This window comes from Lupinus angustifolius, chromosome LG08 (genome assembly GCF_001865875.1).
Source record: "Lupinus angustifolius cultivar Tanjil chromosome LG08, LupAngTanjil_v1.0, whole genome shotgun sequence".
In the NCBI taxonomy this organism is placed as follows: Eukaryota; Viridiplantae; Streptophyta; class Magnoliopsida; order Fabales; family Fabaceae; genus Lupinus; species Lupinus angustifolius.
The window spans coordinates 21,304,896-21,318,455 of NC_032016.1; positions in this window are offsets into that span (position 1 = coordinate 21,304,896).

The following is a 13,560-nucleotide window of genomic DNA, read 5'->3' on the forward strand; positions in this document are numbered from 1 at the left end:
TTCCCAAGGCAATCTAGCAAATCCAAGAAGGTGAGTGAATCATGGGTTAAGTGAGTGATTTAGGGGATTTGGTGGTATTGAAATCTATAAGATTTAGTAGGTAGATTTTGTGAATTGACTATGCGACACGACGACTTCAGCGAAACGCGTGCAATTAAAACCATGCTCGAGTATTGTCGGCCAATATTCGAGTAGCCAAAAATGATCGTCCGATTTTACTTTACGGTTGGAACTTCGAATTTCGGCATTCCGAGTGAAAATATTGTAGAAAATAGTTATAGACCAGCTCATGGTCTATCCTGACTCAAAATGTGATTACGAAGCCAATGGCGCGATCGGAATTCGATTTCGAGTTACGGAACTCAAAAAACCACTTTTTGAGCCGTACCGGGTGAGATTCGGCCCCGACAGTGGTCCGAAACCGACTGTCTCCGAAAATCATGATAATTTACCACCAAGTTGGAAATAGAATTACAAGAGTAAAACTCAACTAGAGTTTTGTCTAATTCTTTACCGAAAATTCCCAGAAATTCATTTTCGAAAATATAATTAATAAATTAATAAAAATATTAATAAAATCTTATAATTCAAAATCGTAAAATTCGCGGTGTTACACTAGTGGCCAGGATTGAGACTATAAGGTTAGTAGTAGGAGTTGCATGTGCAAAGAATTGGTCATTGTTTCAGCTAGATGTAAAGTCTGTGTTTCTTCATGGCCCCTTAGAAGAAGAGGTTTATGTACAACAACCTCCTGGATTCATTGTGATAGGAAAGGAGGAGCAAGTCTATAAGCTAAAGAAGGCACTAAATGGTTTGAAATAAGCCCCAAGGGCATGGAACAAAAGGATTGATTCATTCCTGTTCAAACTCAAATTTAAAAAATGTGCAGTAGAGTATAGAGTATATGTGAAGGACAATGGTGGTGGAGACCTATTGATACTATGCTTATATGTTGATGACCTCCTGATCACTGGATCTAATCTGAAGAGAATTGAGGAGTTTAAAAGGATTATGGAATCAGAATTCGAAATGACAGATTTAGGCAAGTTAAGCTACTTCCTTGGGATGGAATTCTCCTACACTCCTACTGGTCTATTAATGCACCATAAAACGTATGCTAGTGACTTGCTACAAAGGTTCAACATGAATGCTTGTAACTCAATGACAAGTCCAGTTGAAACAAATGTAAAGTTAACAAAGGATGATGATGGTGAAGAAGTTGATTAGACCTTGTTCAAACAGATTGTTGGATCCCTGAGGTATTTGTGCAATAGTAGACCAAACCTATCCTATGGTGTTGGACTTGTGAGTAGGTTCATGTGCAGACCAAGGAAACCTCATATGGTAGCTGCTAAGAGGATTCTGAGATATGTCAAAGGTTCACTTGATCATGACATTCTATTTCCAGTTGGAACACAAAAATCAGAACTAGAACTAGCCGGGTATGTAGACTCTAATTATGGAGGAGCACCAATGATTACTCTCTGTAGTTGTGAAGCAGAGTATATATATCTGTGTGTGTGTGTGTGTGTGTGTGTGTGTGTGTGTGTGTGTGTGTGTGTGTGTGTGTGTGTGTGTGTGTGTGTGTGTGTGTGTGTGTGTGTGTGTGTGTGTGTGTGTGTGTGTGTGTGTGTGTGTGTGTGTGTGTGTGTGTGTGTGTGTGTGTGTGTGTGTGTGTGTGTGTGTGTGTGTGTGTGTGTGTGTGTGTGTGTGTGTGTGAGTACCACTACTACATTTTTTACCTACAACAACACTTTTAATTTCAACGGTTTTAAAACCGTGGTCTTAAATTACATTAGGCCACGATTTTCTATTTTGTTCTCTTATTATTCATTTTTTTACATTTACATAGGCCATGGTTGTAACACCATTCTCCAAAAGTAATAGACAACAATTATTTTTATAATGGTGATAGACCACGCTTAAAAACTGTTCTCAGTATATTTGACTACGGTTTTGCTACCAGTATCCCTATAATTTACAAAAATCGTTCTCCTTTCTTTTATTTACAAAACCCACTCTCCTTTCTTTTATTCACAAATTCACTCTTAATTCTTTATTCACACTCCATTCTCCTATATCTTTATTCACAAAATCATTCTCCTATCTCTATTCATAACCCAAATGTCTATTATATACTTTTTATCCTTACTGAGCATGGTAGACATTTATAATCATTTTTACATGTATTCAAACGTTAATAAAGAGAAATATATTTGTTGTCCCTTGTTGACAAACATTGTACATGTATAAAACAACCATCATAAATGTTTTTTTGTTTTTTCTTTGAGTACAGATCCAAAAGCTGAAGTTATAGCTCTATCACCAAACGCATTAATGGCCACAAACAGGTTCCTATGTGAAATATGCAATAAAGGTTTTCAAAGGGATCAAAACCTTCAATTGCATTGGCGAGACCATAATTTACCATAGAAGCTTAAATAGAGAACAAGCACATAAATTATAAAAAGGGTTTATATTTGTCCTGAACCTTCATGTGTTCACCACAATCCAGCAAGAGCACTAGGTGATCTTACACTTTTGTGAAATACAATGCATTGATTATGTCAACAATGCAGTGGTAATTTTGTTATCTTTGAGCTTTTATGTGCTTGGAAACAATAGTTATTGTATATCATATAAGAACTAGTAATTGATGTGAATTGTTTAATTAAATTTGTGTGACAATTGATGTTTCAATAAAAGGTTATATTTAGGTCAATTTACATTTTAATACATCTTTCTTGAAGTAGTTTCTGGATATTCGTTGTGATGGTGCAAATGTTCATGGTCAAAGTTATTAAACATGGCATTGTCATAAGAGAGTCTTATTATTTAAGCCTTTAGTTACTTGCACTGGCCACTAATATGTTTTGTTCAGACTTATGTTATAAAATGCAGATACCCTTTTAAAATTTTCTTTTTTCTCAAAATAAATAATTCCATTTATCTCTTAGCTATTTGGTTCTTGGTTATAGACAGATGTGGTTGATCCTAAGAGTAGACACAAGGGAAAGCTTGAGATAGAGATGTTGCTCCAATTAAAGGGTGTTAATTGGACTTCGATAATAGTTAAGTTCTTATTAGATCATATATTATGTAGAAGTTGTGAGGATTTTATTATAAGATATTTGTTTCATTTTGGATCTTGCAGCCTATTGTGTGGAGCTATTGAATCTATTGGTAGACAGATTCCTATTGCTTTTTTAGAATGTGTCAAGGAAGGGTTTAGCAAAAAAATATGGTGGAGGCAAAGCTGCAACTGCATCAGCTCAAAGACTAAATAAAATGCAATATTGTCTTGATCATCTCGAGGAGATTAGAAAGATTGTCAAAGTGAATGCTCAAGTTTCTGAAGTAAAGGGTGGGAAAACATTGAAAAGGCAAGATAGAGAGTTTGAGGCAGAGAGTTTGGGAAATGCTTGTTTTAATTGTTGAACTATATTTAATTCTGCAGTTTATTAACTTTGGTACATTATATTGGAAACAAGATTGTATTTGTTACCACATATCCTTTCATGTTATCTTTTGCATTCTCTGGTTGAATTAAAACAAGATTATATGTTATAATTCCAAGTTTCAAAGTTTCTGGATTCATCAAAGTTGTCTTGGACACAAAGGCTACAATTTTATTTTTTTATTAATGAACACAGACCACGATTTTAAAGTATTCTCTATAAATTATCATAGGCAACGATTTTATAAGTGTTCTCTAAACTATCATAGACAACGGTTTTACTAGTGTTCTATAAACTATCATATGCAACGGTTTTAAATGTTGCCTATAATGGCCACGATAAAAAACTATGGTCTTTGAAAAGTAAAAAAATCATTGTCTATGTCATTACAAACACAACGACTTTTATCTTATGTTGCCTAATGTCAAAAAACCATTGCCTAAACAAAAGGCAACGCCTTAGACTTCTACAATTAAAAAACTGTTGTCTAGATAAATACAATGGTTTTTTTCATATTAGCCCACGGTTTTCAAGCGTTGCTATAGGTCAAAAATGTTGTAGTGTACTTGGCATAAGGGAGAGTGTTAGAAAATACTTTGTAATCCAAGCTATGTGTGAGTAATTGATAGATTGAGTATTAGTTGTGGAGTGTTAGTTGTGTTTAAACTAACACTTTCTATTTCTAGTAGGTTTTTAAAATTCTGTTAGTTAGTTAGTTGGAATACTTACTATAAATGGCATATAACCTTTTTCAATAAGATGTATATTCATTGATCAAACACATTACTTACTCTCTTCTCTTCATAATATTTCATTCTTTCTTCTAAATCTAAAAATTAAAAACAAGTTATTTGTTAGTGTTCAATAAAATAACTTATCTATACTATATATAACGTCAAAACATGGTGGTGGTATAATTCGTATATTCCTATTTTGCCCTTCAAATTTTTTAATTTAAAAAAACCATATAATCCTATATAATCACCTAAAACATATTAATTATAAGTTGCATATTCTATATCTATATCTATATTTCTATACTATATATAAAGCCAAAACTTTAAATAACTTCCCTTATGGTGTAATTTTCATTTCCTATTTTGCCCTTCACATTATTTAATTTTTACAAAAAAACTATATAATCCTAAGCAACCACCACCAATACATTAATTAACCACATATCTCACATTAAATCAAACATTATCTTAAACACAAAAAAATATAATATAAAGTACACCGAACACAACAAATACATTCTAATTCAAAAAATAAACTATATAAAAATTGAATATGTAGTATCACACAATATTCCCCCCAGACACGAAGTAATTGTACACACTAGTTTTAATAAATTATAAACTCATATTTAACAAAGCTTGTGACATTTAAGTAAGCTCTATTAATGGAATTATTTTACTCTTTTAAGTTAATTTTACTAAACAATTATGATTCAATGAATTAGTTTATAAGTTTTAAGATACATATTAAACTACTAATCTTTCATATAACTTACGTAAAGTTGTCTGTGACATAATCATAATTAAAAATACTTGTTAGGATTTTCTAGTACGTACATGCTATAGTAATAATATTACATAACAAACTGACATATGAAGGGTAATTTTTATTTGAGTTAAATATTTATATATTGATAATATAAGAGTTTTTTTACTTTATCAATATATCACTTATTATTTATGTGCTAATTATTATTAATACTTACATAAAAATAATACACATAAATAATACCTAATTATATATAAAGCATTATATGATTTCATTAAAGAGGATTAAGCTCTCATTATGGTATTCTCGCATACACTTATATTAGACTTCATTTTTTTTAGCACTGTCCCAATTACAGGAATTCCTCCTGCAATTGACTATTGAGTGACTAGTTAAGATATCATGTGTCTCCCTATCGCGGTATATAATTTCACAAAAATATATTTAGTTAAAGAAAATGGTGATCTATGTATGAAAATTTTATTTAGTGGGGTATGAAGATAATATCTGGTTTTAAGAATAGATTATCTCCCATTCTGGAGAGAGCACTAGTATCATAGATGAAGTACATCAAAAAGCAAAGGGAAAAAAATAATCAGTTGCTATTATGATTATGATTTGGAGTAGAGTAAAGTTAAATATCTTACCACTATGAATGAAACTTTTTTGAACATGGGTATGTTTCCATCAACTCAAATTTAGATGTCATTATCAGTTTTGACCCTGAATTGGAACTAAGTAGCTCATGGTTGATAAAACTGGTTAGTGAAATCGTAGTCAATCTTTATTTAACTTGAAAAGCAAGAAAACAGATTATTGTAATTATTTTACTCTTTAAATATAATAAGATACTATTTTTACCCTTAAAAATAAATAATAAAAATAACATTTTTCCTCTTCGGTATCATAGTGAATTATTTTTCCATTAGAATTGTATGTTTTGTGTACCATTCTCTTTTTTTCCTTTTTATTTTTTATTTAAACTAATTTCCAACTTAGATACATGTTGCAATCCTAGCTCCCGCATGGATCCTCCTCACTTATACATTTTTTATACTATTAAAGGTGGTGTATGTTCATCTTTTTTATTAAGGAACTAATTTTTTTTTGAGTATGTAGCTATTATTCCTAACAAATGTCACTCATAAAAATTGAACTCTTAATATTTTGATTATCCTAATGAACTAACATGTCTTACACTATTACACAATCACCTTTGTTGGTAAATCTGAAAAGAATGTTAATCACCAGTTAACCATTATAAGTGTTTAAATAACCATATCATTTAGATTGCAAATTCAGTTCCACGCTCCGCCCTTGAAATTTCAGTAATTAAGCTTTATCAACGCCATTTCTTCACCTGCGCTTTAACCACATCATTCCTCTTCCTTCATTATTTATTCAGATTGAAACCACCCTCTACTAAGAGTCTTTTTAGCATTTGCACGGGAAATTGTGACAAAGAATTCCAATTTTGTACGTATGAGTTCATATGTCTGACAGAAGTGTCATACTACTGAGATTGTTATTGATTTATGACTGTAAACTACCTCAAGAAAACATTTCTAAGTAATGAGATGTTTGAAATATGTTATTATATGAAGTTTTACATTGCCTAGAATTAGAATAGAGTAAAATATCAATGTTATATATTGGCCTCAAGTCTCTTGTTATAATGTGCATTAGATATAAGCACCAAGTAGAAACACTACATGGGCAGGTGGACACATGGGTGTGCTAAGGTTTGTAATCCTTATTGCTCAGCGCTCCTAGGGACGTAGGCACAATTGACTTAACACCGTTAATAAATTTTCTTGTTTCTTCTTTTCTATTTATTCTATGCCTTTATTTGATTGCTTGTAGCCAACGCTGCACAATGATCGTTTCCGCTACACCAACAATTGGTATCAGAGCCAATTGGTAAATGACTTTTAACCTAGACAGTAGATAATGGCTAAAGAGGGTGAAGGCGTGATGGCGGCAAAGATAGAGTAGATGAGTTGGAGGAGAAGAAAACATGGTGAAACTGTTGTGAGGGCGATGTATGTGTTGATACAGAACCTCATAAGTTCATGTATTGTGTTAGGATTAAGGTGGAGATAGGGACTCATGTGTTGAGTTCGACCTAGAGACAAATGCTAACAATATCTCTCTATCTCTCTAACATCTTTTCAATATAGCTTTACTGGGAGAGCCATAGTTTTCTAGCTCATTTATCCTCGTGAATCTCCATCCCAAGAATCTTCCTAGCAATCTCTAAATCTTTCATGTCAAACTCCTTACCTAACAAGACTTTCATCTAATTGATATCATTCAAATGATTAGCAACAATCAAAATATCATCAACATAAAGTAACAGAAAAATAAAAGAACCATCGTCAAGGCTTCTGACATAAACACAACAATCATACTCACAACGCTTATAACCAATCTTCGACATATAAGTGTCAAACTACTTGTACTATTGTCTGGGAGACTGCTTCAACCCATATAGAGACTTCTTCAACTTGCAAACCAAGTGACTCTCTCCAACTACACTCAACCTCACTAGTTGTGTCATGTAAATTTTCTCCTCTAATTCACCATGGAGAAAGACGATCTTCACATCCATCTGTTCTAAGTGGATATCTCGGCTGGCTACCAAAGCAAGCACTGCCCTGATAGAAGTGCGTCTCACCACTGGGAAGAAAATCTCATTGTAGTCGATCCCCTTATGGTGTGAATACCCTTTTGCTACAAGAGGAGCCTTGAACTTTTCCCCTTATTTTTATGATACTGTTGGTTTCCTCTTGTACATCCACTTGCACCCAACTGCACGATTGTTTGAGAGCAATGGAACAAGCTCCCAAGTTTGGTTCTTCTATAAAGACTTCATCTCCTCCATCATGACACCCATCTATTGTTCTTTCTCATGACTATCTATAGCCTCTTGAAAGCTACATGAATCTCCTGAACTGATATGGAGATCAACTGAAGCCATATCTCTCTAGAGCTTTGATAGGACGTCTATCCCTATCTCTAGCAAGTAGATACTCTTGCACACCTGAACTCTCCGCCTGAGAATCATCATGTTCTTGACTTGAACTAGTGCATGGTTCCTTGCCTTTATTCACCTGAACCATTTTATTTCTCATTGGAATTATATTTGATCACAAAGTCTCTCCATTTGGCATGGGCGTCGCTATCAAAATTGATTGTTTCTTCATGAAATCCTCATCAAACACTTCATCTCTACTCAACACCATATTTCTGGAAACTGGATCCCATGACTTGAACCCTTTCACACCTTTGGTATATCCAATGAAGATACACCTCTTTGACTTAGGATCAAGTTTAGATCTTTCATCACTAGGTACATGTACATAAGCAGGACAACCAAATATGCGTAAAATATTATAATTGGTCCATACTACTTATGCAACTTTACCATCCAATGAAGCCCGTGGTGATCTATTGATAACATAACATGCCATACTAAGTGTCTCTGCCCAAAATCCTTTGGAAAATCCAGCATTCAGTCTCATACATCTGGCCCTCTCTGTAAGAGTTCTATTCATCCTCTCTTCAACACCATTCCGCTGAGGAGTCTTCTTCACTGAAAAGTGTCTTTGAATGTCATGTTCCTCATAGAATTTCTGAAACTGTGAGTTTTTGTACAACGTACCATTATCTAACCTCATGTATTTAATTTTCCTACCAGTTTGGTTCTCTACCTCTGCCTTCCAAACCTTGAACTTGGCAAAAACTTCTGACTTATGCTTCAGAAAATATACCCAGACCTTGTGAGAAAAGTCATCAACGAATGTAACAAAATACCTAGAACCTCCTAGGGATGGTTCCTGACTGGGTCCCCATTCATCAGTGTGGACATAATCTAGAATGCTATGAGTCCTGTGTTGGCCAGCCTTGAAACTAACTCGTGTCTATTTTCCAAGCACATAATACTTGTACAAATCTAGCTTGCATTTGTTGACTCCCCTCAATAGTCCTCTTTTGCATAGTTCTGTCATGCCATACACACTCATATGTCCCAAACGCATGTGCCATAATTTTGTAGCTCCATGGTCTGAATCTACTGATATATCTTCAGCCACTCCAGCAACTTCACCTACAATTGTTCTCCCTAACCACTTGTAAGTGTTCCCTGTAGTCCTTTTACACTTCATCACAGTCATAGCACATTTGCATAGTCGAAGAATATCACTGTCCTCATAAGCTCTATAGCTAAATCCTTTGGTCTGGAATGTCCCCAAAGAAACCAAGTTCTTCTTCAAATCTGGTATGTGCATAACCTCACATAACGTCTTCACTACACCATCATCCATCACAATTCTGAGTTCTCCTATACCAATAATTTCACATGCTTTATTATTTCTGATATACACAAAACCAAAATTGTCTGCCCTGTATGTGGTGAACCATTCCATGTGGTGGGAACAACCAATGTCAAGTATCCACTCATCTGTACTATGATTTGATGATACAGATAGTAGATCAACTTCACTGTTGTAACCATAGTCATCTTTATGTGCAACATTTGCAGATGTAGATACTTCATCTTTCACCACCGACTTTCTAGGATTCCATTCATTGGGACAATCCTTTTTGTAATGTCAGTCTGTTTGCACTTATAGCACTCTACTGGTGTTCTGCCTATGGAATTTGGTCTTTTCCCTTTGGCAGGACCTCCTCTACCTTGTCTCCTCCCACGCGCTTGGCTCCCTTTCATATACAGACCATCACCCTGAGACCCTTCACCTACATTCTGTCTTCTTTGAGTGTGGGACAGAAGTGCAGATGTGATCTCATCCAGTTTGATTGAGTCTTTCCCGTACGTCAATGTTGTCACCAAGTGTTCATAGGAATTTGGCAAAGAACACAGTAATATTATTGCTTTGTCCTCATCATCAATCTTGACATCAAGTTTTTGCAAGTGATTGATCACTTGATTAAAATTGTTGAGATGTTGTTGCAAATCAGCACCTCCCTGCATCTTCAGGCCATATAGTTTCTGTTTCAAATACAACTTATTTGTTAGAGACTTGAACATGAACCGCTTCACTAATGTCTCCCATACCTCAGTTGGTGACGTCAGATCCATAACATGATATATCACCTCATCTAATAGAGAAAACCTCATTACCAAATCTCTTGTGTTATTTTCTTGTCTCTGTACTCTTTATTATTTGATTGTTCGCTTATGCACCAACAATTGGTATCAAAGCCAATTGGTAGATGACTCTTAACCCATACAACAGATAATGACTAAAGAGGGTGAAGGCGTGATGGCGGCAAAGATAGAGTAGATGAGTTGGAGGAGAAGAAAACATGGCGAAACTGTTGTGGGAGTGATGTATGTGTTGATACAGAACCTCATAAGTTCATGTATTGGGTTAGGATCAAGGTGGAGATAGGGACTCATGTGTTGAGCTTGACCCAGGGACAGATGCTGACAGTGGCAGATCATTATAGGGGCAGGTGGGGGCTCCTGCCCCCCTGAATTTTTACATACCGAAATATATTTTTTGTCCCATAAATGTGCCAATTTATATGCTACTTGAAAAATAATTAATTATTAAACTTTTAAATTATAAAATATTTTTTAATCAATCATAACAAGTAACACATAGAGTAATACATTTTTTTGGAAAAACATATACACTCATTTTTATGAAGATACTTATTCGAGCTCATATATTTCTTTAATTTGTAGTTTAATAAATAAATATAGTTCAATTTGTGTGTCCTTCTAAAAATTATACATAACTGATCTAATTCTTTTACATACGTAAATGATAATGTTGTTTATAATAGTATGATTTCATTTGAATTCAAAACCATTTTACACATAACGAAGGAGATTGTGTATGAATTTTTTTGTTACTATCAATGGTATCTCTTACCTTTTGGGTAAATAACTAATATCTTTTGAAGTTTATGATTGTTCCTCCTAGGGCCTTACATCACTAGACTAACGCGTTGATAGATTATATATCTATTGATAATATATATTCTAAGAATTCATTTAATATTGATAATATATGTATTTTTGTCCAACAATTATATGTTATTGATTTTAATGAGCAAGAAAATATTAGTTTGAGATGTCAATTTCAATATTTTAGTCTTGATGTTGTTAGTCATTCAAGTTTGAAAAACTCTCAACCATATATTGTTAGTCATATCTTGTTTTATCAAATTATTCATTTTATCTTAACTATTATGATTGAGCTAACATAAATAATTAAATATCATTTTCAAGAATATAAACAACCAAACAAAATTAGGTAGGAAGATAAAAGATGAATTTATTATACACAACATAGTGATTAATATTGGAAAGGAAATAATTGAAAATTTTACCATTAACTAACTCAATTTGAGTTACAAATTGTAATTAAATATTATTGCCCCTCCTAAAGTTTATATCAAGATCCGCCACTGGATGCTGACAATATCTCTCTAAGATATTTTCAACATAGCTATGTTGGGAGAGCCATAGTTTTCTTGCTCCATTATCCTTATGAATCTTCATCCCAAGAATCTTCCTAGCAGCCCATAAATCTTTCATGTCAAACTCCTTACCTAGCATGACTTTCAACCCATTGATATTACTCAAATGATTAGCAGCAATCAACATATATTCTCTTCTATTTATTATATGCTTTATTTGATTGTTTGTAGTCAACGTTGCGCAACGATCACTTCCATTGCACCAACATGAACCAACATCCTTTCACACTTATCCCTTCATATCTATTAATCTAATATAGACTTTATAATTGAATATATGTTGTTCTCTTTAATTCTGTCATACTTCAACTTCACTATCAATTTTGATATTACCTATTGGACTCGAGTGATCGAAGAATTCCATTGTTGTGGGACATATGAAGAGTATAGACTTTGAGATACTCTATTTTCAACCGAAACATTATGGGAGACATCATCTTGAATTAAAAGAAACGTTAAATTTAATTTGTTGAATTTATTTAAGTCTCACATTAGATATGATGGGAAATGAAATAATTTATAAGTAGAAAATGCTCATAAAACTAATAAAATTAGTGTTTTAAGGTTTTGGTTCAAGACATGATGTTTCAATTGTGATTATTCACTCTTCTCATGTCATGCCCCAAGTATGTGTTGTTATATATTCACTTTATATACCACATGCAAATGGCTATCTATCCCCATTCTACAGCATGCTTAAAATTATAAATAAATAAAACACACAAGTACAAAAATTGTGATTGGAATTAAAATTCCAAAGACTAATTGGATACCCAACAAAAGAAAATTAAAAATTGAGTTAGAAATATGGATTAATTAGTTAAAGAATCCAACGCCAAAACGGTAGGAGGTTGGGTGTTTCGCGTTCAGTGGGCTTCGAGCTGTTCCACACTTCACCTACTCTCTACACATTGAGAAGGGAGTGCCGTGTAAAAAACTAATAAATTTGGGGAGATTTGAGTAAGAGTGTAACCTAAAACGTAATTTGTAACACTAAGTCACCAAAATTAACTCTACAAAAAAAATCAAAGACTCTACCAAACAAAAGTCACCAACAATAAGATTGAAACAGTTACAAACAATGCATTCTTAATTAGCTTTTATGATCTAACAATTTCTTGTCTTGTTCCTTGTTGTTATTACTTACTATAATACGCTTGATGACTCGTTTTGAGTGCAACAAGGGAGAAGCTATGCTATGCTACCGTTGGAAAGATTAGAGAAATTGTTGATGGAATGTGATTTGAATGTTATGATTGTTTTAAAAGAAATGAAAATTATTAACATTGGGGGAATAAATTGTCCATGCTTAAGAAAGAATACGAAGACCATGAGAAAAATTATTCAATTTGTAAGTGACAAAAATTCAAATAGTAGTAAAAAGATTCAAAGAAAAATTATAACGAACAAAAATAATAGTTCTTAAATAAATTTAATGATAAAAAATCAGAATAAATCAAATTTTCATCTTTATAATTTTATAGTGACTTATAATAATTTGACTTTGATAGTTTTAAAATTTGTAGTTTTTTTAAAAAAAAAGTAGAACTTAAACAAATACAATGAATGTACAATAGTATGTGGTTAATCTAAACCTTAAGATTGGAAATGAGTACAACTAATAAAATAAACTCAATTTTTATACTAACAATATTTTTTTTACCTTTTTTGTTACGGAACTAATATCTTTTGAGATCCATGGTTGCTCCTTCCAACAAATGTCATCTCAAGAATTAAACTCTTACCTTTTAGTCATCATAAAAATCTAACATTTTCTTACGCCACTACCCAAATAGAACCAATTTATCTAACTTATGAGTTCCTACAATTAAAAGTCTTCTTGAATATAACCCATAATATTGCGGTCTCATTGGAGAGATTCATATTAAATTTGCTCCATGCCAATGCTGCTTAAAAAACTTATCCAACCTTTTTAGTATTTTTTATTAATATATTATAGAATGATATATATATTTTTTTTATAAAAAAACAAATTTAAATACAATTAAAAATAAAATAATAAATCTAAGTATAAAAAAAAATATGACAACACTGCTAAAAATATGATCGTGTAGCATCAAAA